This window comes from Parasteatoda tepidariorum, chromosome 3, assembly GCF_043381705.1.
Source record: "Parasteatoda tepidariorum isolate YZ-2023 chromosome 3, CAS_Ptep_4.0, whole genome shotgun sequence".
In the NCBI taxonomy this organism is placed as follows: Eukaryota; Metazoa; Arthropoda; class Arachnida; order Araneae; family Theridiidae; genus Parasteatoda; species Parasteatoda tepidariorum.
This window is the reverse complement of record NC_092206.1, coordinates 30,072,833-30,080,041: the sequence shown is the minus strand read 5'-3', so window position 1 is coordinate 30,080,041 and position 7,209 is coordinate 30,072,833.

The following is a 7,209-nucleotide window of genomic DNA, read 5'->3' as shown; positions in this document are numbered from 1 at the left end:
ATTGAAATTCTAACTTTAATTATGCTCAACACTGTAAAATTATAATTAAAAAAATTAAATTTTAAAAAATAAACAGCAATTGCAGCTTCTAAATTAGCGATGCAACATACAAATATTTGGTATTTAGCCTATACTGCTGAACGCAGAATATTCATTTCGGACGAATAATGGAAGAATCGTCTGCCAAAGACAAAACTTAATTCGTTTACATCCATCTTTCTCGTTTCCTGCCCTGGGAAGGGTTTATTCAATTAACAAAACAATAATGAAGATGAACAAATTTGTGAAGGGTCCGTTTTTAAGTTAAAATACTTTGTGAAGGGTCCGCTTTTATGAAAAGATATTTTGTGAAGGGTCCGTTAACGGACCCAAATTTCTTCTAAACAGACCCCTGTTTAAACTTGTAGTGGATGACATTTGATGTTAATACTGTTTTTTTTCAAACATTAGCTGATTTTAATTAATTACTTTTAGTTTTATATAGGGGGAAATTGTAATTATTTAATAAAATGCAACTAAAATAAAAAATTCATTTGCTGACCAAGTCTTTAAATTTTTTTAATATTACTTGTTAATAGTTATATCTCTGAAACCAAAGCGAAATATACAAAATGTTTTATGCATGATATTTCATAACCAGAGAAACCAACTGTATTTAAGAAAAAAAATCTGCATAGCTTGTTCTGACATCATCTTTGTTAGTACAAATGCTGCTGAAGAAAAACAAAAAAAGAAGATACTATCTTTAACTTTGTTGTATTTTTTAGTTGTAATCAAATAATTCAACTGCATTTATCACAGTGTTTAAACTCAACTGTAACGAAACACGCACTTTCTCTTTAGCTCTAAGCTGATTATCTCTAAGCTGATTAAAAAATTTGCTTGAAAAACACATGCTTTTTCAAAAAATTTGCAAAGAATAATTTTTTTTTGTACTTCTTATGAGCACCTTGTCTCAGTTCATAATTAAGGGAAACAATATAGTTTAAACCTGTAAAAAAAGATGCTTTAATGAATTTTGCAATGATTGTGATAAACTCGAGTTAGTATTTTTTTCATCTTATGGTACAGATTTAATCCTCTTTTTATCATATTACAAATACAAATATTTAAAAAATTAGCGCTTATATTATGTAATGTTTATAACTTATTTTTTAAATTATTCACAACTTGCTGTAAATCATCCAAATGAAGTTGGAAGAAAATCATCCAAATTTGATTCCGTTTCGATTTTTGTAAATTACATGTAGTTTTCGTTACACGTAGGATTGTTAAAAAAGTAGTTTTCTTCCCAAAATAGCGGTGATTTGATTTAAAAAAAATGAGAAATGACATAAAATAAGTTATATTTCAGTGGATTACTCAAAAGCAGTCAACCCAATTAAAAAAATCCCCACGTACAACAAAAGCCATAATTATTTCGAACATTTGTCTCAAAATTTTAAGTAAATCGGTTTAAAATTGTACTAGTTAGAAATTCAAGAAGTAAGATAAATATGGTTTTGAGTAAATTGCGTTTAAAGTTTTGTGTTCAATAATCAACTGCCGAACTGACTCTTCTTCCTTCACACTTAAGATTTTCAATTATGTACAAAACAATGAGAACTGGAGTTAGTGTTAGGCTTAAGGTAGCTTGACTGTGTGGTAAAGCATTTAAAATCATAAGAACTACTAACTGGAGAACAATCGCGAAGAAAAGAGCAGAATGGAGGAAGGTTCCAGGGAAGGCTCTGCCCCACAAAGGGCTGCCATGTCAAAAGATGAAGAAGAAGTTCAATAATCAATATAAATATATAAAATTTTGCAGGCAATCAAGGTTCAGAACAGCCTTCTTCTCTATCATTTTCAGCAGTTTCAGGAGCTAGTCTAGCACTTTTTCTTGTTTATCTACCTTCATGTTACGTCTCATATGTTTTTAGAGCAGCAGCCGAAATTATATGGTCATCTTCACTTTAAGCATATTCTTCGGTTGTTGGGCCTACATTATTTCTAATCGTTCCAAAATTGTTAATAGTCCTTAGCAGCGTTTATTAAAAATTAATACGGCTTAATAAGTTGCAATTTTATCTATTTGTATTGAAAGTACCATTAGTTCTTTTTCTTGCATAGTTTAAACAAATTATTTCAATAAAATAGTTAAAATGATATGTAGTATTTTACTAAACTGTTTTGAGAGGAGTGAGGAAATTCATTAATAAACTGTGCTTGTTCATACATGTCACAGCGTGTCCTGCGTCGCTCTTTGCTACACAAATTATGCATACATTTTTACGAAAATCAATTCAATATTTTGGTACAATAATCTTAAAAGGATAAACTATTAAAAAAAGCATTACTTTTTTTCATCTTTTGAAATTTTTATTGTGTTGCTCCTCCTTAAAATAAATCTATCATGTTTCTATGGTGCCAAAAAAATTACAATTATATATTTTATTAAATAGAAAAACACGCAGAAAAGATTAACTGAATTGATTTTGAAAGAAAAAGCTTGCCTTATTCTTAAAATTATTGCCGATGGGTAAAATAATCCAGGTTTTCTTATATTTTTACAATTTATAATCAAAATATAATCTTCTTTTATTTAATCTATTCTTTAATTTCATGATAATAATCTTTAATTCATCTTATAATACTCTTTATTTAATGACTTTTATGAGCAAAAAATTTACCTTTTGGAAAGTTGATAAAAGTGAAAATTAACTTAAATTTCAATCAAAATTGAAAATATAGGAACAAACCTAAGACTAATACATAAATACTTAATAATTTATTTTACATTCTTTTTTTTTTACTTTTTAACTTTTGCATATTGTTATTTTCGTAAAACTCTATCAAAGGATAATAATTAATACTTTGTCATTAAAAATTTAAAACTGTTTCTAAGCTAAAGAGATAATAAGCGTATCACATTAACAAGTAAGATGTATTCAAGAAAAATGCAATATTTATATTTTTTAAGTATAGTTTTAATCAGAAAAGTATTTATAATCTATGTCATTTGCACTTCAAATATAAACTCATTCATCATACCGGTAAATCCTTTTTAATTATTTAAGCCGAATGCGAGAATTAGTTCTTTTCTTTTTATATCTTAAGTGGTGTATATTTCGAAGTTGGAGAAAAATTGAAGAATACACCGTGAACGCAGACTAAATCTTTTATTATCACCGGGTTTTTGAAAGAAAGGAGTGGAATTAAGTATTTTAATTAGCAATCGGCGAACAAAGTTTCAAAACTTGTTTTGAATAAATTATCCTAAGGTTCATTTTATATTTGAAAATGTAGGAAAAAAGCATTTTTTAATTTTATTCTTCAGATTCTTATCTTAGATTATCTTGTTTTTTACATATATATTACCTTTTTATAAAAACATCCGTAGAAAGATTTAGATAAATTTAGTACACATTTAATGAAATATAAAGATGTAATGTCTACAATTTAATTTCGTTTTGGCCAGAAATGTTTTTACCTCACATACTACGTTGTAGATGATTTATTTATTTATAGATTTTACTACACGTTTTTTTTCCTTCACATTAAATGAAATCTAAAATATGCAATATCTATAATTAATTTTATTGCGGTTTGAAACGTTGTTGTTATTTATCTCAGATACTACGTTTTTGTTAGAGATTTATTTAGTTAATGATTTTATTACATCTTTGGAGCTCATTTAATTTAATAAAATTTAAAAAATTTAGTGCCTATAATTTGTTGATTTGTTTGAGGCCTGAAATGTAGTTTTTATATTTCATATACAACATTGTTGTTTAAGATTTAATTTGAAGACTTGATTGCATATTTTATGCATGTTTAGTGAAATTTTTAAAAAATTGTCTGTGAATTTTTGATAAATTTATTTCGGTTTGAAGTGTTGATTGTTTTTGATTCACACACTATGTTATTTAACTTTCTCTTATTATTTTTATTTATAATATTTGGTAGAATATTACTATAAAAATTGAAGAGGAGGTTAAAAAAAAGGAGTATCCGCTATGTCATGTAATAGAAAACAGTAGATTTTAAAGATAAATTACATAATCTGAATAAATTTCTACAATATTTTTCATGTTTCATCATCAGAAGCAAAAATTATACACTGATTGTAACAATATGTGCCAAAATTAAATGTCTTTCATTTTATTTGATTATATATAGGATGTTCCGCAAGGACCACCCTTAATATTAATTTTTTATTTTAAATCTTCGTCAAAAATTAAAACAAAAAAAAGTATACAAACTGGGGATTGCAAATTGATATTTAACTAAGGAAATGATGAAAAATAAATTTAAAAAAGTTTTGAAACTCTTACAAATATTACATTACAAGAAGACTTGGAAAAAAAACAAGTCAAGTTTAATTGCGGAGGAGGGGGACAGAGAGGAGTTGAAAGTCGATTATTAGAAAAACCTGCAACTTTCAACCGGAAATTAAATTTGTTTTGACGTTTATTACACTTACTGTAATTAGTTCAGTGTTCATTTTTCCCTCAAGTAAGTATTAAATTGCAAACTCTATGTGCATAATAATTTGTTTTATATTTGATAAAGATTCTAAAAATACATTTTAAAGGCGGTATCTATGGAACACCTTGCATATTTGTTGTTAAGTAATGTCTGCTTTATTTTAATGAACTCATTATCGATGGTTTTCTAAGACATTTTAAATAGAATATTGGTTATTAAATGTAAATTGTATCTGCTGTTAAACTTATCTTCTGGCATTGTAAATGGAGTGTTTAAATTACAATAGAAAAGTATATCACGCATCAAATCACAAGTGATGAGAGCCAAACTTTATTTTCAGTAAGATTTTTATTCTTGTTAAATCAATCATCATAAAAATTATATAAAAATTTAAAATTATATTATAATATAAAATAATATAAAAAATATATAAAATTATGTAAAAAACTTATATATTTATTTAAATGTTTAGTGTGAGCCACCAAAAAAGTCCATTGTTACCAAAATAAAATTCTAGGGCAAATGAAAAAATCAGCGCATTTTTTCTAACTAAGTGGAGTAAAAAGGAAACACCTTCCTACCAAATGTGTGTCACGCCCTACTGCGGTATAAAACTTAACTACTACTTAAAGGATAAGTTTATCTTTTTTTTTTTTTTTACTTTTTTTTTTTTTGAGTTAACGAAATTTGCTTTAGTTGGTTGTTTATTTTAATTTTATAAAATTCTTGAATGTTTTTTTAAAAAAATTTTAGTGTCAAAGAAAGCTAATATATATTCTTCTTAGCACCTAAATTAAATTTACGATTTGATTAAAATATTTTAACTTCTTAAGATTTTTAAGTTCTTAAAAATTTTTTGCATGCTAATTTTATTTATATTTTATAACCGTCGTGAACAGCCGAAACAATTTTATGAGTTTATTACGACTACTAATGTTTAACTACATAGCCTTGTAATTTTGAACCCAATCCAGAAGACAAGGGAAATCCTGGATCGAGTATTGGGAGAAATGTGCCTTCGTGGAGGACTTTTTGATGGAGCTTACCCGCATTTGCGTTACATCGCGTTACTACCACTGAGGATATTTCAAGTTAGCACTGTGGTCAGTGCAAGCCGGATGCGGAATTCGTATCGACTGGGATTCGAACCCAGCTCGTCTCATCGGAAGGCGAACGTTCTATCCCCTGAGTCACCACGGCTTCTTGTATGCTAATTTTATATTTTATTTTGTATCCGTCATTGAACAGTCGACCTATTTTTTGGGGGTTTATGACTAATTATGTTCAACTCCGTAGCCTTGTAATTTTGAACCAATCCAGAAGACAAGGAAACTCCTGGATCAGTACCCCCCAAAGGTATGATTTGTTATAGGAACATGGTGGGCTTTGTGACTCGACCGATTTAACGTGCATCAGTCACCATTTACTACACGGGGAGTCTTCGGATGGCCGGGGATCGAACCTACGAACTCTTGGACATGGGCCCAGTGCCCTACCAACCGGGCTGTCCCGGCCTTTTTCTTGCTAATTTTATATTTTATTTTATATCTGTCTTTGAACAGCCGATCCAATTTTGGGTTTACGACTACTAATGTTCAACTCCGTAGCGTTGCAATTTTGAATCAATCCAGAAGACAAGGTAACTCTTGGATCCGTACCCCCGGAGGTATTTGCATGCTACTTATAATAAATATTTTTAAGCTTCAGCATTTTATATGCTTTTTATGGTAATTTTATAAATATTTATTATATGAATAAGAGAAGGAGCTCCCTACTTTTAAAGAATGATTTTATAACCCTATTATTGTAATCAACGAACAGATAATACTGCTTCCAACTTGTTTAAATCTGCTAGTTGTATCAACTTATAAATATAATATACTTTGTTTAATAATCAAACGCAGTACATAAAAGAATTTCTTCATAAGCGTCTATTTTGTGTATTACTTTCGATAAAGTAATTTTAAACGAGCAATAATGACTAATAATGAAATATTTCATTCGATAGCATCCATGTAATTCTGAGTTCATTTATGTTGATAATTAAGTTTTCTCATGTAATTTAAAACATCACGATTAGAAGATGCACATTAAACGTTATTTACAAATGACATCACGATGCATATTTTAATATTGCTTATTTTGGAAAAGAACATTTTATCACGCATGTCTTAGATTTCAGTTTTTATTATACGTATTGTACATGCTTAATATCTGAAATCGTTTCGATAAAAGTACTGAAAAATGAATGATTTTAGGGAACATATAATTCAAAATTTTTTTGCATAGGGAAATAAATTGTTTCTAATTTAAAATAAAATTATGCTGTAAATAAATAAGTGTGTGAAACCAAAAAAAAAAATTAAAGTTATTCATAGATGAAATAAATTTTTCCAAAAAAAATTAGCATTATTAATGAAACGTCAACTAAATTGATTCTTGTATTTAAATCACAAAAACAAAAAAAAAGTAATTTTTTATAAGAAGGACAAATTTCTTTCAAAATAAAAAAGACAAGATCTTAGAAAGAAAAAAAAATCAGATGTTCGGAATTAATTAATTTAACAAATATCCTTTTTTTTTTCCTCTTAGCACCATTTTTTTTCTCCATCTTTTAACCTTCGGCGACTTGATTTTTTCAATAAAAAAACTAATCAATATAGTTTCGTACAATTTGCATTTTGTTTCGAGGTTTATTTTTTTTTTACTGTATCTAAAAATTTCTTTTAGTCTTAAAGAGAC